We start from the raw sequence: 27,545 nt of genomic DNA, 5'->3' as shown, positions 1-27,545 counted from the left end.
ATTGAGTTATTTTGGAATGAGATGCAGATCTTTTTGCCCAGTGGTTTGGTTTACCAAAAAAAAAAACCTAAGGTTTTTTCAGTTCCTTTAATCATAGTCATGCTCGTTTCTTTCTCCAATTGTTCCTCATAAACCCAGAGAGAACTTTCTGTTTCTTGTCATATTTTTTTGTTTGTACGGAAGTGCTGTGGTACCACCTCTGCTGCGGCTTGGGGATATAATTGATGTTTTATATTTTCAAACCCCTCCTCCCCCCAAGTTAATTAGATCAGGTTTTTTTTTTTTTTTTGGTCCCTTTTTCTCAAAGCTAAAATTAGTTACTGATAGATAAAAATTTTGTGACCAGTTATTGTCAATATATTTATGTGTCAGTAGTATGCGGCAGACTGCCAGAGCGATGTGGCTGGAAGAAAACAGATTAAGGAATCAGGCGGCCTGGGTTTAAGTCCTAGGTTTACCATCTTACTAGCTGAGAAATCTTGTACGGACTATTTAAGGAGGCCATAGGGAAGATTACTTTCCTTTATTGAGCATTTACTGTGTTGTATTCTTTACAAGTGTTAATCTCACTTAATGCTCAGAACAGTCCTTGAAGGTACATATTATTTTCCCCATGGATACTCAGATCACAGAGAAGTGAATGATTTGTCCCAGATCACACAGCACGTATGTAGCAGAGGTAGGACTCAAATTCAAGGCTTTGAGCACTTTTATGTGTCTGTATTGAAAGGATGGGAAAGATAATGCTGCTATTGTAATAACTTCTGTTGATAAAAAGAAGATACTTGAAGCTGCTTTGAAAAGATAAGGTGCTCCTCCAGTGTTAACGTCTGTGCTATCTTACAGCAACAATGACTTGATGTCGTCTGGGTTCTCGGTCCGCTTGCTTCTTTGAAGGCAGCGTTGTGCCTGACGGTCATGGAAAACAGAAGCGACAAACATTAAGTGCCCTGGAGAAGCTTACTAAAGTGTTTGTGTCAAGGGGCACGTCCTTGGAAGTGCGAGGGAGAGAAGTTTTAGGTGCTGCCTGATACTCCCTCTATTCCAGTTAGTCCTGGCTTGTTTGTGGATTAGTGTAGTCTTTTCTAGCTTGTTCTCTGTCACTTCCTTTGCTCTTAGGGTTGATAATCTTCACTTCTTTGCCTAAGCTTTCTCCTTTCTTCACTGAGCATTGTTGCGGTACTGTGTTTTTGTTCTGAGGTGTGAAATACTCCAGTCAGACCTTTTGGAACTCTTTCTTGATTGCAACTGTATGTTTCAAGCCTCACCTTTTCAGACTTCTATTCATCTAACAAATAATTACGGAAGGCTTATTAGATGCTGGGGTACAAAAGTAAGACATGAGTGTTCCTGACCTGATGGAATTAATTTGAGTGGGGAGCAGAATTGACCAGGTATCTGATAAAGATTGAAATGTAGGCTGTGCTGTAAAGGAAACAGACAAGGGCTGAGGGGAGAGAGAGAGAGATGAAGGCATGAGGAATGCACTGGGCGTTTGTGGGAGTTGACAGTAAGTCCCCTAAAAAGTTGCAGTCACAACATACCACGATTCAGAGAATTAAAGTTCTCCTGTTGCCATTACAATGGAAGTCTTCATAGATTGCTGTCTGTAATGTTTGTCTGTTACTTAATGTATGATAACACTGGATTTGGCTTAGTAAAGGATCAGATCAGATCAGTCGCTCAGTCGTGTTCGACTCTTTGCAACCCCATGAATCGCAGCACGCCAGGCCTCCCTGTCCATCACCAACTCCCGGAGTTCACTGAGACTCACATCCATTGAGTCAGTGATGCCATCCAGCCATCTCATCCTCTGTCCTCCCCTTCTCCTCTTGCCCCCAATCCCTCCCAGCATCAGTCTTTTCCAGTGAGTCAACTCTTCGCATGAGGTGGTCAAAGTACTGGAGTTTCAGCTTCAGCATCATTTCTTCCAAAGAAATCCCAGGGCTGATCTCCTTCAGAATGGACTGGTTGGATCTCCTTGCAGTCCAAGGGACTCTCAAGAGTCTTCTCCAACACCACAGTTCAAAAGCATCAATTCTTCAGCGCTCAGCCTTCTTCACAGTCCAACTCTCACATTCATACATGACCACAAGATAACCGTGACTTAATGAATATCTAGCATGCTTGACTAATGAATTTAATTTTTACTTCTTATAGTTTCCATTTATTAGTTTTTTCCCTGAAGAAGCTATTCTTTGAAAGTTGAGTTCAGTGAATTTGAAAACTGCGTATGGGCCTTCAAGTGTTCATAGCAGGGAATAAACTGAAGTATTTAGCTTTACTTAAAGAGAGAGACCCTTTGCCCTCAAAAAAGATCTTCATGACCCAGATAATCACGATGGTGTGATCACTGATCTAGAGCCAGACATCCTGGAATGTGAAATCAAGTGAGCCTTAGAAAGCATCACTACGAACAAAGCTAGTGGAGGTGGTGGAATTCTAATTGAGCTATTTCAAATCCTGAAAGACGATGCTGTGAAAGTGCTGCATTCAATATGCCAGCAAATTTGGAAAACTCAGCAGTGGCCACAGGACTGGAAAAGGTCAGTTTTTATTCCAGTCCCAAAGAAAGGCAATGCCAAAGAATGCTCAAACTACCGCACAATTGCACTCATCTCACACGCTAGTAAAGTAATGCTCAAAATTATCCAAGCCAGGCTTCAGCAGTACGTGAACCACAAACTTTCAGATGTTCAAGCTGGTTTTAGAAAAGGCAGAGGAACCAGAGACCAAATTGCCAACATCCGCTGGATCATGGAAAAAGCAAGAGAGTTCCAGAAAAACATCTATTTCTGCTTTATTGACTATGCCAAAGCCTTTGACTGTGTGGATCACAATAAACTGTGGACAATTCTGAAAGAGATGGGAATACCAGACCACCTGATATGCCTCTTGAGAAATCTGTATGCAGGTCAGGAAGCAACAGTTAGAACTGGACATGGAACAACAGACCGGTTCCAAATAGGAAAAGGAGTACGTCAAGGCTGTATATTGTCACCCTGCTTATTTAACTTCTATGCAGAGTACATCATGAGAAACGCTGGGCTGGAAAAAGCACAAGCTGGACTCAAGATTGCCGGGAGAAATATCAATAACCTCAGATATGCAGATGACACCACCCTTATGGCAGAAAGTGAAGAGGAACTAAAAAGCCTCTTGATGAAAGTGAAAGACGAGAGTGAAAAAGTTGGCTTAAAACTCAACATTCAGAAAACGAAGATCATGGCATCTGGTCCCATCACTTCATGGGAAATAGATGGGGAAACAGTGGAAACAGTGTCAGACTTTATTTTTCTGGGCTCCAAAATCACTGCAGATGGTGACTGCAGCCATGAAATTAAAAGACGCTTACTCCTTGGAAGAAAAGTTATGACCAACCTAGATACCATATTGAAAAACAGAGACATTACTTTGCCAACAAAGGTCTGTTTAATCAAGGCTATGGTTTTTCCAGTGGTCATGTATGGATGTGAGAGTTGGACTGTGAAGAAAGCTGAGCGCCGAAGAATTGATGCTTTTGAACTGTGGTGTTGGAGAAGACTCTTGCGAGTCCCTTGGACTGCAAGGAGATCCAACCAGTCCATTCTGAAGGAGATCAGCCCTGGGATTTCTTTGGAAGGAATGATGCTAAAGCTGAAACTCCAATACTTTGGCCACCTCATGCGAAGAGTTGACTCATTGGAAAAGACTCTGATGCTGGGAGGGATTGGGGGCAGGAGGAGAAGTGGACGACAGAGGATGAGATGGCTGGATGGCATCACTGACTCTGTGGACGTGAGTCTGAGTTGGTGATGGACAGGGAGGCCTGGTGTGCTGCAATTCATGGGGTTGCAAAGAGTCGGACACGACTGAGCGACTGAACTGAACTGAAAGGGAGAGACTTGGAGTTTCCCTTATAACTTAGCAGTAAAGAATCCGCCTGTAATACAGGAGCAACAGGAGGCTCAGGTTCTATCCCTGGGTCAGGAGGATCCCCTGGAGGAGGGTATGGCAACCCACTCCAGTATTCTTGCCTGGAGAATCCCATGGACAGAGGAGCCTGGTGGGCTACAATCCATGGGGTCACATACGAGTTGGACAGAACTGAAGCGATTTGGCACACTCGCAAAGGGAGAGACTTAGGAGAATTGTGAAATTAGGAGAGGGAAAATGTAGGCTGCTGTTGAGTGTGTATATATTAATAATAACACCTACAGTCTTGTTTGGTACTTTTCCTTCAAAAAATTAAAAGCATTTTACAAACATTTTTTTCAGCTACTCACTGGAATCATATTTATGTCTGCAGAATTAACTCAGGCAAATTTCACATTTCATGATTTCATTGTTTGTTAATTTCTACTTCCCAGGATAGAACACACATTGTCCCATGAACCAAAATTATGTTGCTTTAGGTATATATGCCAATGATATAATGAAACATCTGAAATTTTGCCGAGTTGGAGAGGATTCATCTGCGTCCTTGATTTGGGGAGAGAATCGGAGTTTTCAGTCTAGCTGACCTGTGGAAACAAGGCAGAAGAATGTGTCTTGCCAAACTCTTGGAATAATAGCATAGTGGTCCTGACTGAAGGCAGGCAGTCTGGGTCCAAATCACAATGCCAGTACTTACTAGCTCTGTGACTTAGGCAAGTTACCTAACCTCTCTGTGCCTCTCCTCATCTGTAGAACATCATACAGTTGTTGTGAGAATGAAATGAGTTGACATATGTAAAGCATTTAGAGTAGCACATTGCACTGTGCACTCCAGCTGCCAAATTGTTTTCAATATCATTATAGCAAGCTAAAGATCATATGTTTCTCAAAAGCAGAACAGATAATAGTGATGCGGAGATTGAAGTTTAGGGTCTTTTGAGAAAGCTTGAATAAGAAGTAGGAATAAGGGACAAAGCATATAAGTTGTCCCTCCTTCCCCTCAGTGTCCTTCTGAGTAACTTAGAGTAAGAGGATGAGCCTTGCTGGAAAGGAGGGAGCCTCCAAAGAACAGTGTCTGAAAGGACTCCAGATACAAGACAGACTTTGAGACTTGGAGGAGTTTGTAATATATGTAGCAAAACAGTCCAGAGCTATTTTAGGATCAGAAAAACACTTCTTTGCAAAACAGGTAGAAAATATTAGTATCTAATATTTCTACTAATACTAGTATCTAGTAAAGTTAGATGAATTTTACCATCTATTTTGGACTGTGATTGGTGCTTGAAGGATCTTGAAGAAAATGATTAAAGCTGTGGAAGAGGGTGATACTTTAGAGAAAAGTTGAAGCTACCAAGTCTCCTTGGGTAAATTTCTGGAAAAGTGAACGGTGTTTTTACTTAGCTATGAAGACTGAGCATCCAGTCAAGTTAGTTTTTTTTTGTTTTTTTTTTCTCTTATCCCTTTATGCCATTATAAACTTTGGGTTTGTTCAGTCTTTGCGTTAACTGTTTATGTCTTTATGTCCAAATCTCTATAATATTCCTGCTGTATCATTTACAAAAGCCTGTTAAAGATGGTAGTAAAGTCTTTTCTCCAGTCGTTCATGCAGGGAACGTCTCCCGAATGCCTCTGGCGGGTGGTGAGGGCGCCGCAGTGAGCACTGGTCAGAGCCCGTGCTCACAGCAGCGCTTCACAGCAGGCGCTGCATCACTGATTCTCTTCATTCTTAGGACAGCCTGATGGCGCAGGGGCTTTGGTTCTCCCCGTTTTACAGATATGGACATGGTGGCACAGAGAGGCTAGGCAGTTTGCTCAAGGTCATGGAGCTCGAAAGTAAGTGGCAGAACCAGGATTTGAATCCAAGCAGCCTGGCTCCCCTGCTCCAGATCCCTAAATTATTCTGATTCTAAACTACTTTAAACAATTCTAAACTCTCTAAATTACTGCTACTATACCAGGACTACAGTGAGGGGAAAAAAAAAAAAAACATTGTTTATGCCCTTATGCAGAGTGTGATCCAGAGGGAGAGAGAGACAGCAAACAAAAAAATATGCAAATATATAATTATATAGTGTGCAGAGTTTTATGATGGAAAAGTAAAAAGTATTATAGTGGGGGGGGCATGAATTGTATTGGAGCTTTGGGGGAGGTTTCTCTGAAGAAGTGAGGTTTAGGCAGACGTGAGAAGGACGAAAGGGGAATGGAAGAGAATAGCATGCGTGAAAGCCTTGGGGTGGGAAAGAACTTGGCACGTTGGAGAACCCGAAAGACGCCTGGTGTGGTTTGAATGCAGTGAGCAGGAGGGAGAATGCAGGCATAGGGAGAAGAGAGGGACTTAGGCAGGACTGTGTCAAGGATACTGTATTTTTCCCCTCAGTATAATTGGAAGCCTTTGAAGGTTTTAAGAATGAGTGTTGTGACCTAATATATGATTTTTAAAAAATTATTCTGGCTACGTTGTGGAAATTTTTGGGAATCTTTGAGGGAAAAAATTGGAAATTGTGGAAAATCTGAAAGAGGAGGAAGTTGGGGGACGTCTAATACTTAGGGTGATTTATAGTGGTGCAGGGGCTTCCCGTGTGGCACTGGTGGTAAAGAACCTACCTGCCAGCGCAGGACACACCGGAGACACCGTTGGGAAGATCTAACCTGGAGGAGGGCCTGACAGTCCACTCCAGTATTCTGGCCTGGAGAACCTCATGGACAGAGGAGCCTGGCGGGGTACAGTCCATGGGGTCGCAAAGAGTTGGAAGCGACTGAAGCAACTTAGCACGTGCGCACACACAGTGGTCCAGGCAGAAGATGGTGATGGTTTGGATTAGGCTGTAGGCACAGGAGACGGAGGAAGGCAGAAAGATACAGTAGATATTTTAGAATGAGAACAGGAAGGCTTAATGATGGATTAGATATGTGGGAAGAGAGAGGTATCAGGTATGATTCCCAAATTTCTGGTGTGAGTATCTAGGTAGATTAAATTGCTAGTTCTGAGATGGAAGCATAGGAGGAGGAGGAGATTCCAACTATTAGGAAAATTGAGGGAAGGCCTCAGTTTCAGTCGTGCTCAGTGTGGGTTATCTGTGAAATAATACAAATGGAGACATGAAGTAAGCAAGCTGTTACTGAGCTAATGCTCAGAAGTGGTGCTGGAAATAAATCTGGATGCCCGTGGTATACAGGTAGTATTTACAGCCAAGGAAAATGGATGCATTTACGCAGACGAAAGGTGTCCAAGACTAGGATTAGAAGATCACTCAGCACTGAGCTCCAAGGAAGTTCGGAGAAAATCTCAGAAACTGAGAGAGGAGTGTGTTTCAAAGAGGAAGTGACCCCCCCTATATTTTGTTTGATTTAGCAAAACAGAGATCACTGATGATCATAGCAAGAACAGCGTTGAAGAAGTGAAAAGGGAGGAAGTGGAAATGGTTGGTGTACTTTGATGATTAGCATGTCTGTCTTCCCATAAGAAGTAAGACTTTGGGACTTCCCTGGTGGTTAGACTGCGGGCTCCCGATGCAGGGGGCCTGGGTTTGACCCAAGTGTTCTTTGTATATTATGCATACTGTATCAGGTATATAGTTTACAAAAATTTCTCCCATTCTTAGGTTGTCTTTTTTACTTTCTTGATAGTCCTTTGATACACAAAAGTTTTAAAGTGTGAAGTTTTATTTACCTACATACTACTGGTGTCATATCTAAGAATCCGTTGCCAAATCCAAGGGGTCATGAAGATTTTCCTGTCTTCTAGGAGTTTTGTGCAGAGAAGGCGCTGCCGTCTCGGGTCACACAGAATCGGACACGACTGAAGCGACTTAGCAGCAGCAGCAGCAGGGAACTAGATCCCTCATGCCACATCTAAGATGTGATGCAGTCAAATAAATGAATAAAATTTTTTTTTAAAGTAAGACTTTTAAGAAAATGAAGTACTATTAGAATGTCCAGGAACGTAGGAACCATACCATTTCATTTTGGTGTCCTTGGCTGCTTTTAACCTTCATGTCTTGCAAAAAAGTTGTATTAAAGCAGAAAGGGGAGAGGGAATGAGGATATTTGCAATGATGAGATAAAGATTCTCGTTTTTATATGTGGCCTCAGAGTTTAAGGCTTAGGTACTTTTCAGCTTTGCTATCATTAGCCTTTCTGTCTTACTCCCTACCTAGTGGGTCTTTTGTACTTCAGTATTACTGGTTTTTAAAGCTCATTCCATATCTAATTAGCTGATATGCTTGGTTATTTATTTTATTTCTCTTTATTCATTCACCTGTTTATTGACTTTTCTGTCTATGTAGGATACTGTGTAATTATGACTATAGACTTTATTTCAGTTTCTGTTTTGTTTGCCTTTTACACACTCTTTACTCAAAGTCTAATTGGATATATTGAGGTAATATTAAAATTTTGGCTACTTTTCTACCTAGAATTTTGTATGATGACTTTCCTGGGAAAGGCTAAGGATTTTATAGTAATTGTGCCCATTAGTTCTCCTAGCAGTTTTTTTTTTCTTTTAAAATAATTTATCGAGGTAAAATTCACAAAACATAAAATTAACCATTTTAAAGTGAACAGTTGAGTGGCATTCGCATAATATTGTGCAACCGCTACCTCTGTCTAGTTTCAAAACATTTCCATCATTCCAAAGAAATCCTCTTTCCAATTGAGCAGTTTTTTAAAATTTTTTCTCCACCTGAAATCCAGCAGCCTTCACTCTGTCTCTCTGGATTGATACGTTCTAAACAGTTCGTGTCAGTGGGATCATCCGATACGCAGCCTTGGGTGTCTGTGTACACACACACCGTGATTTGTTGGTCCGTCGTCTGTTAACGAACGTTTGGACTGGCTCCACCTTCGGGTGTTGTGAATAGGGCTACTGTCAGCATGGATGTGTGTGCACTTGTTCTCAGTTGTTTTGGGTATGTACCTGGGAGTGGAATTGCAGAGCCCTCTGCTAATGTAATTGTTAATGATTCTTTCTGAAATGTAGGGATCAAAGCCAACACCTGCGGTTTCTATAGAGTGTGTGTGATTTGTGAGTTGTTGGCTTAGATTGGGATTGAGACTCTCTTTCCTGTATGTTTAACTTTTTCAGGAACTGAGTTCTCCGTTACTGGTTTTATTCTTTGCATTTTACTGATGGCATAATGGAGGTACAGCATCTGCATGATTTTAACTTCCTATCATCTTCAGAGCAAGTCAGTGATGGAACTGGTAGTTGAAGGCTCCTAATTATGTCCTTTGTCTCAGTGACCCATTTAAAGCCATGTTGCATTTACATGAAGTCGTTTGAAATAGGCTTCCTATATTTTATAATCCTCTTGAAGGGATGTTGTTCAGGTGGTGTTAAGCAGATGTTCTCTTTCCATAGTGGACAAGACAAGAGGAGATGTGTTTTAATTGCAACAGAAGGGATATAGATTACAAATTAGAAAGAACTTCTTGACTACAAGATACTTAAATGTTAACCAAGGAGGGTTGTGAACTATCTTTCCCAAAGACTTCGTAAAGATCTTTCTAGGATGATGTTGGTGTGGGCTTGTTAAGAAATGAGGGCAATGACAAAGATGACTTGCTGAGGTCCCTGTTAACCCCAGGAAATAGTAGTGTGATGGTTAATCAGGCAGTGTTGCTGGCATTTTAATGAGTATATTTTCATTTTCCTTATGAAGAAATCGTTACAGAGTAGGTGAATTGCTCAAGGTATCCTGGTGAAATAGAAGATTAGCATTCTGAACCTTCTTGGCTCACATGTTGAACGCTTAGGGATGTGGTTTATTATAAACGAGCCTTTTCATGACGGTATGATGTATTATTGTTGTGATTCTTCTCTAAGCTGTAGGGGTCAAAGCCAACACCTGCAGTTTCCATAAAGTTGGTAATTTGAGAATTGTTGGTCGGGCTTAGATTGGAACTGAGAACCTTTTTCCTGTGAAAATGGACTTAGTCTCCTGTTACACATACAGAAAAGGGAGCACATTTTCCGTAGCAGACTAAGATAATAGATTCTTTTTTAAAATGTATTTTTAATTGGAGGATAGTTGCTTTACAATGTTGTGTTGGTTTCTGTGCCTCTGCAGTGTGAACCAGCCATGAGTATACCCATGTATCACCTCCCTCTAGAGCCTCCCTCCCCCGCATCCCCCATCTCTAGTTCAGATAAGCTCTGGGGCTGAGCTCTCTGTGTTGTGTAGCAACTTCCCACTAGCTGTCTGTTTGACACATTGTAACTTTTACAATGTGATGGAATTGGTGATGGACAAGGAGGCCTGGCCTGCTGCGATTCACGGGGTCGCAAAGAGTCAGACATGACTGAGCAACTGAACTGAACTGAACTTTTACACACTGTAACGTATGTAATTCAGTGCAACTCTTTCAATTCATCCCACCCTCCCCTGCTCCCCCTCGTGTCCACAAGTCCCTTCTCTACGTCTGTGTGTCTCTACTCCTGCCCTGCAAATAGGTTCATCGATAAGGCGATAGAGGCTTAGTGGAGAGTTTAGGAAGGACCAGGCTAATGTTGCCTGGGTGAAGGTGCCCATGAGATGGGCCCATTTTTGGTTTGTGGTGCTTGGAAGAATAGGAGCCAGAAGATGGGCAAAATGAACATTAGATTCTGTTGCAGAACGTAAGCATAAAATTACTCATTAAATGCAGTATTAAGTTGCCAATTTATATGCTCAGCTCAGGAAGTGCCAAATTTAAGGTGCTTAGATCAACACTAACTCAGTCGCGTGACACTTTTGGTCTGGATTATGGTGCCTTGTAGGGTATCTCAGGTCTGCTAGGAAAGTTGTGCTCTGAGATCCATGGGTCATTGACTGGAAACTTGGCTGGGAAGGAGTATTACCATTGGTCTCTTTAATGAAAGGTTTGCTAGTTTATTTATTTTAGTTGAGCTATGGGAGCATTTACTTGTTTATGTCTCCGCTACTGAAAATACCATCAAATTGAGCTTTCTTGAATTGGCAACAACTATTACCTCTGCAGGATAAAAGAGAGGGGAGCCAACTTTTGAATACTTACCGCATTCTGGGAAGTTTATATTTATTCCTTCACTTAATAGTCATAAGAAACCTGTAAGGTGGATGGCAACATCTCTGTTGTAAAGGATAAGAAAAAGTGATGCCTCCTGAGGGATCTCTGGGCTCTTACGAAAATCATGTGGTGAGGTCCATTGGTTCTCATACGGGTGTGTGTGTGTGTATATGTGTGCTCAGGCACGTCTGACTCTTTGGGACCCCACGGACTGAAGCCTGCCAGGCTCCTCTGTCCATGGAATTTCTGAGATAAGAATACTGGAGCAGGTTGGCATTTCATATATATGTGCTATTTTTATATTTTATGTTTTATATGTTATATTTGGTTTGATCTGTTTTATATTTTAGTGTTTTCGCATAAGATATCATTTGGACAAAGGATTTTGCTAATTAAAAAAAAGGAAGAAAACGTGGAAGACCACCAAGGAATCATGAAAGAAAATTAGCAAAGACAACCAGAAGATTGAACAGATGGCTAAATTACGTAATTGCTATTCAAGAAATAATGTTGAAGTTTGAGGCTACTTGATGTCACAGCCACATGTACAGACAGGACAGATATTCTATCCCTAGGGAGCATGGAGTGGGCGAAGAGTATGGACTCTAGAGTTTAAATTCTAGCCCAGCCCCTGGCAGCTGTGGGGTTTGGGGATTCTTCTTTAAACCTGGTGTGCACCAATATACATGACGATGTAACACCTTTTTCAAGAGTATTCGTAAGGATAGGGAATAGCATGTAAATACTCTTGAGTGCCTGGCTCATAGTATCAGTAGGTACCCCCTCACTACTAGCTCCTGCTAAGATACTGATGACATACGTGGTGATGGCAGTTTTTAGTGTGTTAACATCTCCCTCCCAAATGCCTGCAGAGCTGCTTCATATCAAGGGTGGGTGGGGTAGAGTAAAGGGTCTCCTTTACCTCTGTGTGTATATATATCTCAGGGGTGCCTAGCATTCCTGTTTGTGATAAAGATCTCTTTAAACTGCACATGATTCATGAATGCATCTATTGTTGATGAAAGGAGAAAAACTTGAACATCACTAAGTTTGTTTTCATTGGCCATAAAGAAGAAAGAGTGGAAAGGAATGCCATACAATGAGTTGAGAGACCTGGGCTTTTTGTCTGAGAGCTGCCCTTGTGAGTCTTATAAAAATGGGCAGGTGGGTTTATACCTTTTTAAGACTCTGTATTCAAAGTGATATCTAAGTCACATTTAACTTTGTACATCCGTGATTTGACTAAAAACATTCATTTCTTTTCATTGCCAAAATTTCAAAGCATTACAGCATTAAGGAGCTTTCCGCTGATTTGAGCTGGCAAGCTTCCGTTCATACTGAGCATGTCTGGGGCAGTGTTTTGTATAGAAGGCCACTGCACACCTTTTGCCAAGGATCACAGAGAGAAACATGTGACTTGTAGAATATCCAAATGGAACTGAAACTAAGAACAATTGTAAGGAGGCTAATGTGAGAGAGTGTCTCTTGCTTTGGGGCTGATGGTTGGATTTTTAAACCCACAGCACTTTGTGTAACACTTGCCATGTTTCAGTATGGTAGTTATAGTGCCAGTATACTGCCGCTGCCTTCAGAAAACTCTGATGTTGGAGACCTTTTCTGTGTTGTATTTGTTGGTTTTTTATCTCTCTGTCACTGTCACCTATAATAGGTCCTGGTACATATATAGTCCCCCCAGACATGCTAAATGGAAAAGCATCTGATAAAATGGGAAAAACGCTTGTAGCTTTGAATGCCATCTTCACCACGTACTGGCTGTTTGATCACGGGCGAGTAATTTCACATCAAGCCAGCTTTTGGTCTGTAAAATGGCAAAGGGGTAGCAAGGGGCTCTGGAGATGGAGTACGCAAAACATGAAGCACTTAATAGTGGTAGTCTGCACTGTTATTAACAAGATATTTTGCACTTCTGCTTGAAGGGAAGCTTGTTTGCTGTGGCTTCAGTATGTGGGAGAATTATCCCCTCTTGCAAGTTTTTGCTCAAAAGAAATCATTTGGCATTTCTTCCTCTGTGGGCCCATAAGGATGGTTACTTTGAGGAGGCAGAGAAGGGGGTAGGATCCTGGAAGAGCTGCTGCAGACCTTGCATTTCTGCAGATCTCTTTAGAATGCCACTTCTATATCGTGCTCTCACTGAAGGCACCTGACTCAGCGACAACACGCGAGCATTAGAAACATTTGCCCCAGTCAGAGAATATTCTATACCTGCCATCCTGCTTGGCACTTAAAGACTTTTCCCCCCCAGTTCTCTATGATGCAGTGATTTTTAAAAAAAGTTGGCCATGTGGCATATAGGATCTTATTTCCTCAATCAGGGATTGAACCCATATCCCCTACATTGGAAACACAGAGTCCCAGCCACTGGCCTGCCAGGGGAGTCCCTGTGTGACAGGTAAAGAAGGTAGGCTTTAGGTTAACGTAGTATATATGATCCCATTTTGATACAGAAAACAAAATCTGTTGACCACAGACTGTTGTTTTACTTGTTGCAAGAGGCGTGGTTTTTTTTTCCTTTTTTTCTGATTAGCCTTTGTTTACAGATAATTTTAGGTTTATAGGCAGTCTTAAGAAATGATAGTGAGGTAGATCCATGTGCCCTGTACCCAGTTCCCCCAGTGGCAATGGTAGCATCTTTAAAAACCATAGTACACTGTTAACATCCGGGGTGCTGCCACTGATACAGCCAAGACAGCAAACGTTTCCATCCCGCAGGGCCTTTCCTGACACCCTTTTATAGTCACTCCCACCTCCACGCCACCGTGAGGTGACGCTGCAGTCGATGAAGTGGCAGTAGAGTTTTTGTGCAGAGAATCTGGAAAATATATTCTCTGGGGGAAGGCGGCCAATATCTCCCTCCCCCAGCTCTGTAATCCCACAGATCTGTCTTCCTTTGTCATTTCAAGAATGTCACGTAAATAGAATCATATAGTATGCAACCTTTTTTTTTTTTTTTTTTTTTAATTAAAATTTTTTTGTTGGGGGCCCGCTCCATGGCTTGTGGGATCTTAGTTTCTAGGCAGGAATTGAACCTGGCCCAGACAGTGAAAAGTACTGAGTGCTAACCATTGGATTGCCAGGGAATTCCCAGAATGTAGCCTTTTGGATCAGTTTTTCTTTGATCAGTGCAGTGTAATTCCCTGGAGTGTCATCCAAGTTGCATGTATCAATAGTTTCTTTTTAATTGCTGGGTAGTATTCCCAGGTTTGGATATGCCTTAGTTTCGTTTAATGACTTGCCCACTGAATAACTTCTGAGTTTTTCCCCAGTTCTTGACTATTACAGATAAAGCTTCTATAAACATTTGTGTATAATTTTTTTGTGTGAATGTACATTCTCTGGATAAATGCCCAGGTGCAATTGCTGGGTCATACGGTATGTATTGCTTTAATAAATTTTTTTTAAAAGGAAGAAAATTAGAGGTAAAACAACTAGTTAAATGATTCCCTAACCCTACATTTCTTTCTTTTTTAATCTTGGCTGCACCAGGTCTTAATTGCAGCACACGGGCTCTGCAGTCGTCCTTTCGGGGTGTGAAGTCTTTAGTTGTGGCGTGCAGAGTCTTTAGTCGCAGCTTGTGGGCTCTAGTTCCCTGAGCACGGATCAAACCCCGGCCCCCTGCGTTGGGAGCACGGAGCCTCAGCCACTGGACCACCAGGGTAGTCCCTCAAACCCTGCATTCTTGGTGCACATAATTTACTTACATCGATTGTTTGCTCTAGCATCAAGGCAGTAATAATCATAACACTGTAGTTTTCCTTGTCTCTTTCAACGGATGATCTGTGTATATATTACAAATAATAATTAACACAGCCTACCAGGGGACAAGTAATGGTTAGCACTGGTGAGGTTAGCTCTGTTATAGATAGGGAGGTTAAGTTGTGGATCTTGTGGAATTAGGTTATAGCCCTGTGTTCTGACTTGGAGTTATTCAGATTTATTCCTTTTCTCTTTATCTCCTGAATTAACTCTCTGTCACATAGGTGTGAAGACATGAAAAAGGTTTTTGGGTTTTTTTTTTTTTCTGTATCTGAGGTTTACTGCTTGTTCTGTAGAAGCAGTATAGCAGAGTGGTTAGAGCATCTACTTTGGCATCTGATTGAATTTGAGTCTCCCCTCCACATGGGCAGATCATTTAACCTTTCTAAGCCTCAGTTTTGTGGTTTGTCAGTGGGGATAATGACACTGTACTATCTTCATGGCGTCACTGTGAGAAGTAAATGAGATAATGTGCAGAAAGAGGCTTAGCTAGTACTGTCAGGTATGCTGCATTCAGCGAATGTTCCGTGAAAGTGTTGTTTTAAATATGTTATATTCTACCACTCGTCTTTAGCGGTCAGTGGATGATAAATATTGGTGGATAAATATTGGGATCTTACTGCCATGTGTGTAAAGGCCTTAAGTTTGCTGTAACTTTTGAGGTAAGAATGCTTCCTTTGAAGGCTATTTCAAATTTAGTCTTATATATGTAGTTATTTCGGAGAAGGCAATGGCACCCCACCCCAGTACTCTTGCCTGGAAAATCCCATGGATGGAGGAGCCTGGTAGGCTGCAGTCCATGGGGTTGCTAAGAGTCGGACACGACTGAGCGACTTCACTTTCACTTTTCACTTTCATGCGTTGGAGAAGGAAATGGCAACCCACTCCAATGTTCTTGCCTGGAGATTCCCAGGGACGGGGGAGCCTGGTGGGCTGCCATCTATGGGGTTGCACAGAGTCTGACACGGCTAAAGCGACTTAGCAGCAGCAGCAGCAGCACCATGTAGTTATTTAAAAATAGGAAGTGATGTTGGATTATATGGTAGTATTAATTTGAATGAAAGTATTTTAACGTTTCTCCTTATTCATATTTTCTCAGGCTCATAGTAATAGAAAAATAGAAATGATTCTGAATTCTTGATTTCCTCCCTTTAATCTGTCCCCTCTAAACAACATTACTTTTTATATATTCTTCCTGGCATTTATCAGTACTTGAAAGTGTCACTCTTTTATTGCATAAATAAAGAGCTCTCTCATTGGCTCTAGGATCCTCAGTACCTAGAGTAGTGCTGAGCGCCTAGATATTCAGTAAACACTTGCTGGCTGGCTGTAACTGCTTTTGCATCTTTCTTGTCCCCCCTAAGTGTTTTTTGTTTGGAAATTTGGGGAAATGCAATCCAACTTCCAGTCAGAGCTTAAAACGACTAGTTTCTTAAAATCCAGTGCCTTATTTTGATTGGCTGAGGAATGTGATTGGCGAGGTAGAAGGGCATCTGGACCTTTTAGCATAAGAGCTCTGCGTTTAATAATTTGACTTCTCCTTTTCCTGAAGCCTTGAGGGAAATTTTTCCTTTCCCTGTTCTAGTCAGCCAAGAACCTGACCTGGGCTGACTCTAACACTGGAGAACACTGAACACAGTATCTGCTGAGCCAAGGACTGGGAGTCGAGCTCTGATACTATCTGAAGGGAAAGCCTGAATTCAAATCCTGCTTTGCCTACTGACTCATCTTGCAAACCTAGATGAATTTCTTAACCTCTTCCAGGTTTAAATTTTCTTATTTGCCTGGTGAGTAATCCTATCTGTCTGGGCTTGTGAGGACACCTGATTTAGTGTCCTTAAAGCTTTTTTACAGTGCTGTCGCTATGGCTCCAGGGGTGTCCAGGAACGACTGGGAGCCGTGTGGTACTCCAGGGAGCAGAGCTGGACTCTCTTGTCCCCAAAGACTATGCAGAAAACAGAAAGACGTGATCCTTCGTGACTTGAAAGCAGCTCCACTTCAGCCTCCTAATGCTGTTTGTAGATGAGAGGTACGTTGTTGCCAAAGCTGTTAGGCCTGCGTGCCTGAAGCAGCTGGGGTCCCTTCTCGATTCTGCGGTTAAGCTGTTTTTGTCTCTGTGAAGTTTCTTCCATCAAAAGCTACTCTTTTTGTCTTTCTTTCTCTTACTTGCCAGTAGGAAGTCTCTTGCCACTTTTGTGCACTTAGCGGTAGCCTTCCTGGTCCTGTTGATGGCTTGTGACTCAAAAATTGAGCTTCAGTTTCTTCTCGGTTCAGTGATTTCTTCTGTATTCTTCCAAGAACCTGAAGGGGTTCTTATGGTTTCAGCTCACTCTTTGCCCCAGAAGAGTCTGCAGGTTAAAAACTTCTTTTCGTTCTTCTGAGGTGAGAATAAGGAAGATTGTCAGTCTCAAATTTGGGTCTTACAGCCTTCTGCTTCCAGTTTTGATCATATTTTGTTTTTGAGCATACTTTCCTGCAGACATTAGGTTACATCCTTGTGAGTTACTTTTGGAAGCTCTAGTCAGCAAAATCTGTAGCAGAAAAGCTGGTGTTTTTTCCCTCCCCTTTATTAAAATAACAATCACTCGAATTTATTTAGTTTCCTATCTTCAAAGCATTTTGAAAGTTGTCAGCTTCTTTGTGATATACCCTTAGTGGTCTGCCTTACACTGAGTTTATATATTTAAAAAGCTTGTTGGGGGCTGTGGATATAAGAAAAAGAGGTCACATTGCTTGCTTATCTCTTGGTAAATTTGGGCTGACAACCTTTGTACAGGTATTTGATTCACTGTAACCTCTTAGCCTAACTTTCTAAAAGCAGACCAGTTGTATTTTAGAGTGTTTGTAATTCTGTTTTTGTTTTTGTTTTTAATTTTTTAATTATTATTATTTTTTTTATTTTACAATATTGTATTGGTTTTGCCATACATCAACATGCATCAGCCACAGGTGTACACGTGTTCCCCATCCTGAACACCCCTCCCACCTCCCTCCGCATACCATCTCTCTGGGTCATCCCAGTGCACCAGCCCCAAGCTTCCTGTATCCTGCATCGAACCTGGACTGGCAATTTGTTTCTTATATGATATTGTACATGTAATTCTGATGATTTTATACATGTAATTCTGAACATAAATGCTGTGCATGTCTGCAGTACAGGTGCAGGTTCTGTTAACATTAAAAAAAAATTATTTAGTTTATTTGGCTGTGTTGCGTCTTGGTTGCAGCAAGCGGAATCTTTGTTGCGTCATGCATGATCTTTCATTTCGGTGGGCGGACTCTAGTTGAGGCAGGCGGGCTTAGTTGCTCCTTGGCATGTGGGATCTTAATTCTCTGACAAGGGATTGGACCCACGTCCCCTGCATTGCAAGGTGAATTCTTAACCACTGGATCACCAGAGAAGTCCTCCACTAGCATTTTATTAATATTTCTAGTCTTTGGCTGCTGCTTTGGCTTTGTATTAATTTTGATTGTATAGGTCTTGATTCCATCAAATTAGTTGCTTTTAGTATGTGAGGTGATTAATTAGAGGTAGGTACTCTCTGTTTCTGCTTCATAGCCAGTGTAGTTTCCTTTGCACTTTCAGAGCTGCGTGTGCCAGACTTCTTTGTGCAAAGTCCTGTTATTGTGTATTCTGGTTATTGTTGGTTCCTAACTTGCCTTTTACTTTGAAAAGTTGTAATCTTGCCTTGAGCTTTTTGTAACTCCTGAGATATTCCAGAGATATTATTCCTTAAGATAGGAAGAGAGGGTGTTACTACTTTCAGTTTTTATACGTGGAGTGTGATTTGTCCAAGATTATGTAACACGTCAGTGGTAGAAATCAGTCATAGAAGCTTCTTATCTCTTAGTCTTAGCTTTACCAATTAAATCACATCACTTTTATATCCAGCACTCTCAAGCTCAGAATATACAGTAGCCCATATTCCCAGCCCTGCTATGAGTCGGACACGACTGAGCGACTTCGCTTTCACTTTTCACTTTCATGCATTGGTGAAGGAAATGGCAACCCACTCCAGTGTTCTTACCTGGAGAATCCCAGGGACCGGGGAGCCTGGTGGGCTGCCGTCTATGGGGTCGCACAGAATCGGACACAACTGAAGCAACTTAGCAGCAGCAGCAGCAGCTCTCAGAAAATCCACTGCTTCTGTATTTTGTTATGAATGTGCCCTGTTTCAAATATGAGTATAAAGAAGCATTGTTACATGAGTATAAAAATTACAAAAGACTCCTGTTCTCCCTGGGGTATACAGTTTTTAGGTTTGGGTCCCACCCTCTTTCCCCCCAGTTAGGAGTGGTGGGGATAGATCTGAGCTGTGCATACTCTGTTGCCTGGCTCTCTCCTGATTCATGACACGTGCATGATAAAATGACTGGTTGAGATTAGATAATGGTACAAAGTTCTCTGGTTTTGGAGATATTTGACTTGTAGAAATTGAATTGATGACCTTGAACCATCAGCACCACCTATAACTGACCACATTTTTTTTTCACCGAGGTGTTGCTCTTTATGACAGTTTAGAGTTTGCTTTGGGGCTTCCCTCATAGCTGGATATAAATAAACACACATTTCATTCTCTTCTGTACTAGGCACTGGGCTAAGTACTGGACTGGGATAGACATGTCCCAGAGTTTGTAGTCTAGTGAGGAAGAAAGAGCCCTAACAAGGAATTAGGTGCACTGGATATTAGGTAGGTAGTGCTTTAGTTATCTGTTGCTATGGAAAAACAACCTCAGTGGGTGTTTTTTCCAAAACTGGCAAGCATTTCTCCAAATCTCAGCAGCCACTGACTGGGTGTTCTACAGATTTAACTAGTTCTGACACACTCTACCTGGAGATAGCATCTGATCCCACAAGTTTAAGGGCTCAGTCCCACAGAACTGTACCACCTGGACTTCAGATGCTGATTGCAGGTCCAGGTTGTCACCTCTGCTTCTGATTGATGGCTTATAGGTGGGAGGTAACGCCCTGCTTGAGTTGGACTAATTTGATAGAGTGATTCACAGAACTCAGGCTTACACTTAGCAGTTTATTATAGAGGATTCAGATGAACAGCCAGATGAAGAGGTGCATAGGGCAAGATCTGGAAGGGTCTGAAACATAGGAGGTTCTGTCCTCATAGAACTGGGGTGTATCACCCTCCTGGCCTGTGAATGTGTTCACCAGTCTGGAAGGTCATCAAATCTTGTTCAGTAGTTTTTATAGTGCTTAATCTCCCCGCCCATCTAACCCCTCTCCCCTTTCTTTTCCCTCTAATCACTTGGTTTTTCTGGTGACCAGCCCCATCCTGAGGCTTTCTAGGGTACCACCCTAAGTCAACCTATAAGTTTAAAAGAAGCTCCTTATGAATGACAGAAGATTTCTCTCACTCAGGAAATTTCAAGGGTTTTAGGAAATCTGTGCCAAAAGTGGGGACAAAGACCAAATGTGTATTTCTTATTATAAATCATAGTATCGCACCACTTCCAAATTTGTGGCTTAGGACGATCATGATTTGTTGCTTCTCACAACCCTGTGGTTTAGGAGTTTGGGCAGGGCTCGTCTGGTCGGCTCTTCTGCTCTGTGTCACATCTGTGGGGGTCGCTCACTCGTCTGTTTTCAGCTGGTGTCTGGGCTGGGTTAGACAGGACAACAGAGTTTCAACTCATTGGTCTCAGACCTTGATAGTCTTCAGTGTGGCCTCTCTCTAAGTAATGTCTTATCATCTAGGACCTCTCTATATGGCCTCTCTCTCCAGAGTGATGTCTTGAATTTCCTTGCAGCCTGGTGATTGGTTTCCAAGGGTGAAAGTGGATGTTGCCAGGCCTGGAATTGGCATATCATCACTTCTGCCACATTCTGTGGTCAACGCAAGTCACACGGTCAGCCCAGGTTCAGGGATATGTTCTTATTTCTCGATGGGTAGGGCAGCATGAGAGCAGGGCAGAAGAAACTGATGGAGACTGTCCTTGGAGAGGCTCTGTCACAGGCAGGCAGACCAAGGTGTGGAGAATCCTAGCTCTGGCAGTGCAGGGAGGCCACTAGCACATGCATCTGTTTTGTGGATAAGAAAGGGCTCATACGGGGGGCTCTGCATGCAGGCTCTGCGTTTCCTTTTGCCTGGTGTGTTGATGTCATACTTCATGTTGGATGAAGGGGTAATGCACAGACATGACAGAGTTTGTTCAATCACATTCATTGTTGACTATGTTTTTTGAGATTTACGTTCTGTTCTGGTTGCCTTACAAAAGTAGATGTACTATGGCATCGATCTCTATTTCCTGATAGGTAATTTTCTTACTTAGATGGAGTTGGTGGGTTTGTAGTGTAATTACATAGTAACTGAATTTCATGGTGTAGTTTTATTTGGTACTTTATCAAATTTATTTCTGGTTGAAGGTTTTAAAGTCCTCTTTTCTCCCAGAAATTATGTAAATAAATTGCTATAAAGGAAGGAGTGAGAATTTTTTCTTTTCATTTTTCTTCAGCATCATTTTTTTTTTCTCTTTTTTGGCTATACCCTGTAGCTTGTGAGATCTTAGTTCCCCAGCTGGGGATTGAACCTGTGCCCTTGGGAGTGAAAGTGAGGTCTAGTCTAACCACTAGAGCACTAGGGAATTCCCCTAGCATGATTCTTCAATTTCTTGACCTTTGGGGAAATGAACATTAAAAATACAAAGCAGGCTGATTTCCAGTTGATATGGTAAGACAGTGAAACATTGCTGGAGGGCCTACTGTATGTGAGACTAGCATGTGAAGTAGGAGAGGCCTCAAGGGAGGTTTTGTGTCAGGCGGTAAGGAGTGTTCTGTAGTGATGAAGCGTGTAGACGAGCCAGACTGCCTGGGTTTGGATTCTGAACCCACCGCTGACCGTGTGACTTGTTCTCTTAGGGCCTCGTGTATCTGAGGATTATAAGTGAGTTACTTTTTATGTAAAATGTAAAATGCAGTGGGAATGAATAAGATGATGAAAGTGTTGTTATTGTCTTAACCACTATCTTGAGATTTTCTTATTATTTTTTTAAAGGGGACAGTAGTAAGATATCTTTAATACAAAATGAGTTGGAGACCTTTGCAATGGACAGTCTCAATTTGCTTAGAATAATTTTCTTTATTTTGGCTGATTTTTATTTTTTTTTAGAATTGCATACTTATTTATTCATTTATTTTTGGCTGCGCCACACAGCATGCGGGATCTTCCCTGACCAGGGATTGAACCAGGGATCAAACCAGCGTCCCCTGCATTGGGAACATAGAGTCTTAACCAGTGGGCCGCCAGGGAAGTCCCTGGCTGATTGTTTATAGGACTTTGTGGCCTTAAATATATTTTTCTTATTGCCATTCTGTAATTCTTCATTATAGAAAGAAGGTATTATTTGGTACAAGCACTGGAATTATATAATAGCAAGCCCTTTTCATTTGGTAAGTCTTTTAATCCTAGTGGTAATCCTATCATATACATGCTGCGTTTTACAGATGATGAAACTGGAGTACAAGGAAGTTAAATAACTATTCCAAGAAACTGTCATGTACTGAGAAAATGGGCTTCCCTGGTGGCTCAGGGGCTTCCCTGGTGGCTCAGACGGTGAAGACTGCCTGCAATGCAGGAGACCCAGGTTCAGCCTCTGGGTCGGGAAGATTCCCCTGGAGAAGGGAATGGCTGCCCACTCCAGTGTTCTCGTCTGGAGAATCCCATGAACACAGGAGCCTGGCGAGCTACATACAGTCCATGGGGTCGCAGAGAGTCTGACACGACTCAGTGTTGAACACTTCACCGAGAAAGTGACAGAGCTGGGTTCAATTGGCCTGTCAGGACCCGTATATAAATCTACTACACTGTCTCTTATTTAGAAATTATGGATAAAAAGATTAAACATTGAAGTTTCTCTATGTAGACTTAAGCCACAGTTAGCAGTTTGGTATATCCTAGGATCTCCTTTAGCAGTCTGCACACAGTTCAAGTAATAGTTGAAATTTGTATGTCTCCAGATATGTCTCCCTTCAGAATTTGTTACCTGTTTTACAGTTCTAGATTTGTGATGCTTCGCCCCAGATGCCCTGCCCCACTCCCACACTCAGTCTACTCCAAGAGTCGGGCAGGAGCTGTGTAGAGGCAGGGATGGTTGCTGCTACGGTGCTTACATTTTGGACTTGGATCATATATGGCATCCTAAGAAGTGTCCTGAAATGCCCTGTAGAAAGTCCTATTGATGAAAACAAAACTGCTAGTTTTTGAAGTTTTTTAGAAAACCCTTTAGAAAAACCCTGTGTATTTCCACCCACATGGAGTTTCTAAAGAGTACTTGGATACTTGTAGGCCTCTAATTAAAGGTCTGACGTTTGTAGTTAATTTTCCAGTTCTTGGGAGAACTTTACTTATGCAGGTGATCCTAGATTGAGTAAAGGATTTTTTTTTTCCTTTTAAAGAGCTAACCTTGGGTTGAATCCTGAATTTTTTTTTGTTTTTTGCTATACATTGGCGTTACATGGCTGATTTGACTCTTAGACTTTGCCTACATGGGCACAGTGAAGTGGGGAGAGATGCAGTTACTCAAATAAATGAGGTCATTGGCCTACATTCTCACAGTCCCTTCCAAGCCTAATAACTTTCTGATTCATACCCTTGGAATGCTATTGGTAGGGAAGATTTGGGGTGTGAATTATTGGCCAGGTTTTACAGATACAGCTCAAAGTCACTGAATCTATTTTAATTCACTTTTTATGTATAAGTAGCCCGTATCTCATTTAATTATGTTTTGCCACACAAATAAATGCTTTTCCTTTAATTTGTTGTCTGGTAACAGCTCTGAAATGTTTTTTAAGCAGTCTGCTTCCGTTGGGAATCATGGCATCACAGGTCTCAGATTTTATTGATAGCTGGGCACACTGTTTGGTGAGGGAAACCATGGTGAACCCCAAAGAGGATTCAGTAATGACAGTAATAGCAGAGTTCTTAATGCTCCACCATGCTTTTCTTAGAACCTCACAGCAACTTGATGAGACCAGTAGCATGATTCCTGTTTACAGAGGAGGCAGCCAAGTCTCAAAGAGCTTAAATAATTTGTCCAAAGTCATATTGCTAGAAGGGGGAGTGAAATTGCTAGCATAATAAGGTGATTAAATTGCAAGGGGAAGGGCTTCCCTGATTGCCCAGTGGTAAAGAATCCACCGGTGCAGGAGACACAAGTTCAATCCCTGGTCCAGGAAGAGCCCACAGGCTGCAGAGCTACTAAGCCTGCACACCACAACTGTTGAGCCTGTGCTCTGGAGCCCGGGAGCTGCAACTGCTGAGCCCACGTGCCGCCACAACTGAAGCCGAAGCACCCTAGAGTCAGTGCTCTGCAGCAGGAGAAACCACCGCAGTGGGGAGGCTGTGTGTTGCTACTAGAGAGTAGTCCCCGATTGCTGAGACTAGAAAAGCCCACACAGCACTGGCGACCCAGCACAGCCATACATAAATAATTTTTTTTTTTTTTAATTGCAAGGGGAACCTATAAGTCTAACTTTAGTTTCCACTGGGTTGTGCATAATCTTAGTGACTTTTTTTTTTTGGGCGGGGGGGGGGGGGCGCCGTGCAATGTGGCATGTGGGATCTTAGTTCCCCACCCAGGGATCGAACTCATGCCCCCAGCATTGGAAATGGAATTGTAACCGCTGGACCACCAGAGAAGTCCCCTCTAGGTGATTTTTATAAGTGGTTGTTAAGTATAACCTTAACAGCCTTTCAGGGTTTCCTCCCCATCTTTTAGAGTTCTGGGTCGTGTTACAGGGGAAGTGGTTAGAGATGGGGTGCGTGGATCTTGGCGTTTGTGTTGCGTACGTACCCTAATCGTGTCCTGGTTGTACGTGGGCACAGCTTTCGGTGGTTGCGAACTGACTTGGGGGCCGGTGTAACGGTGTCACAAAGACTGTTCTTGGCATCTTTTGTCCCAGTCTAGCTTAAGGGACAGATCAGGAAACTTGTCTTTCTCCTTTTTAAAGAGAGGAATGAAAACCACACTTGACTGGGACTTCCTCAGCCACGGGCCCGCCCAGCTGCAGTTTGATTTAGCTTCTGTTCTTTATGGAGAACAAAGTAGAATTTCTTCTCATGCGGCTATTAGGAGTGTATCAGGAGAAGGCCCCTTATCCTTTTAAAGAAACAGAGCAAATATTTTTTTTCCGACAAAAGAGAGACTGTGAAGTTGTTTTAGTCCCTTCGACTTCACGCCGTCCCTCAGACTTCTCTTCTTTGAACCGTTGGTGTGTTTAGGTCTCTGGGAAGTGGTAGACGGGCTCTGTGGTAATCCCGAGCTTTAGTTTTTGAGTTTTCTTGATAACTGGTATTTGTAGCAGCTCTTCCCTTGTCCTTCTGGTTCGTGTAGGAACTTAAGATTGCATCACAGTTTTCTGAATCACCGGTGTCTGTGACCTGTATTCTTCCTCTTGAGTTACATGAGGTCAGAAGGTCAGATTTTGTTTTTTTTTTTTGAAATTGGATTGTTGCTGTTTTCACCACATATTATAAGATTATAAATGGTTTAAATACGTTTCTCTCAAAGTACTTTTAACGTTGCACCATAGGACAACACTGGGTTTTCCTGGTTGCTCAGATGGTAAAGAATCCGCCTGCAGTGCGGGAGACCTGGGTTCAATCCCTGGGTGGGGAAGATGCCCTGGAGGAGGGCATGGCAACCCATTCCAGTATTCTTGCCTGAATCCCCATGGACAGAGGAGCCTGGCAGGCTACAGTCCATGGGGTCGCGAAGAGTCGGCCACGACTGAGCGACTAAACACAGCACTGTTAGGAGCCCTCAGAACTCATTTCTGCTGAAGACCTCTAAATTAGGTAAAAGAATGATTGGCTGTAAGAAAAATTACAGGCTCAGTTGAGGATTAAAGTGAATGGATGGAAACTGTATTTCTGCCACCTTCCTGGTTAGTAATTATTCAGCTTTGTGGCAGTTTCACTTCCAGACTTTTGGTTTTGAACCCTGAGTTGTCAGTCACCAAGGAGACAATTTCCTTTGAGTTAGTTCGTCCTTAGCTTTTGCGGGAGGCTGGCTGGCACCGTGTTGGCACAGTCAGTGTGTGCATCCTTACATTTGTGTGCTGCTGGTGGGTGAGAACTGTGCTCCGAGGATACAGGCCGGAGTGTGTTCCTTAGTCACTCCTGACGAACTTTGTGCCATATGCAGCTAGGAACTCAGAGTTACATCTTTCTGTAGGCTCCTTCCGACTTTCTATTTTAATGTTCCAAAGAGAAATCTCATTTCGGCACAGGCAAGTAAGTATTTTCCCTACTGTATTTGGATGTGTCTTATTGTGTACTTTTTAGATTGCAACCTTTCCTGAAATGTAAAGAGTTTATTATTGTTTGACTTTTTACAATAAGCAGTTATTACTTTTTAAATTTAAAAATCAACAGTGCCTTTTCTGATGATGAAGTCATCTATAATCCTACCACCCAAAGAGAACCATGGTTAATGCTTTTTATAATTTTTTGCATCATTATTCTTAAAGTTTTTTTAAAAAACAAAATTGAGATCACACTGTATATATAAATTTTATGTTTTGTCTTTATCATTTAACATCTTCTTCACATCATCAAATATTTTAAGAATAAAGTTTGAATAGGTAATTTAAAAAATGAAAATGACAAAATGGGAACACTGAGAAGTCCAGCTTCCATCTTTGTCTCTGGTCACCTTGTCCCTTCAGTCTCAAATAAACGCCCATTAGTTTCTCCTCTTTTTCAAAAGGTAGCCTTGCTATATATATTGTTCTGCTGCTTGCTTTTCCCCACTCTGAACAATGTATCTTGAAGATCTTTTGTTATCAATACCCAGAGAATCTTCCTTATTATAGGTTAGTCATCTCGTCCTCTTTAGACGGGCACTTGGGTTGTCCCCAGTTTTTACTATTACAGATAATAAGTAGTAATTAAGGAAAAAATTAAGCATTTACTCTACTTCAGTTATTAAGGGAAAATTCTTTCCAAAAGAATGCCACTAATGTAGAAATAATGATGGAATTGGAAAATCAACATATTCCAGCCCCCAAATGAAATAATTTACGAAGGAATCATCAGTAACTGCTGAACTATGAAGCAAAAGGTTGACGAGGAACAGCATTTCACATGGTGCCAAACATTAGCCGCAGGTTGCTTACTGTAAAGGAGGAAACATACCTTTATAGAGCTCTGGCTGTTAAGACTCGATCAGGTGATCATGTTTTGCCAGACAATCGTGTAGCTTACCAGGTCTCACCGAGTGGAGCAGTTGAGAGCACGATGGGCTGCCTTGTGAGGGACGCAGGTAGCATCACCTGTGAAGCATCCTTTCCTGAGCCTCTCAACCTCGATCGAGTCAGTGTTTACAGGAGGTGTTAGGGGTAGAGAGGCAAGCTGAATGGCACTGCGGGGAAATAATCAGACGTAACTGAGATGTAACAGTCAGCTGCAAGTCAACAAGTCACCTGTCTGGTCTTTTTAGGAAGCTTGTGTTGTAAACAAACAAACCATAGACAAAACCAACCAGAATAAAACTTGGAGGCCATTCTAGAATAAAAGAGGCTAAAGAGACATCATCCAGATTCATTTCTTGAGCCTTGATTGGGTTCTGGATTTTTTTTTTTTTTTAAACCACTATTAAAGACACTTTTGGGAGTATTTTTTGGTGTATTAAAGGCACAAATGATAATGGTGGCAATAGTGTAGTTATGAAGCTAAATGTCCTCATTCGTAGGAAATGCACAGTGAGGTCTATAGGGTTAGGCTGTCCCCATGCCTGCTGCAGTGGTTCACAGGAAAATTAAAAGGGACCCTTCTATATCTCTATCCATGGAGACAGATGAGGCAAATTTGACAATA

The 27,545-nt window shown here is 42.0% G+C and overlaps 1 protein-coding gene across 14 annotated transcripts in view; it reads left to right on the top strand.

Annotated features, from left to right (window-relative positions):
* The window catches only part of AMBRA1 (autophagy and beclin 1 regulator 1), a 172,920-nt gene that overhangs the window by 2,925 nt on the left and 142,450 nt on the right, over positions 1–27,545 (top strand). The gene's annotated exons all lie outside the window — the stretch shown is intronic.

This window comes from Bos grunniens, chromosome 15 (genome assembly GCF_055505025.1).
Source record: "Bos grunniens cultivar Pamir isolate PY7600 chromosome 15, Bosgru_T2T1.0, whole genome shotgun sequence".
Lineage (NCBI taxonomy): Eukaryota > Metazoa > Chordata > Mammalia > Artiodactyla > Bovidae > Bos > Bos grunniens.
The sequence above is the reverse complement of the archived record's forward strand: the minus strand, read 5'-3'. Positions and strand labels throughout refer to the sequence as shown.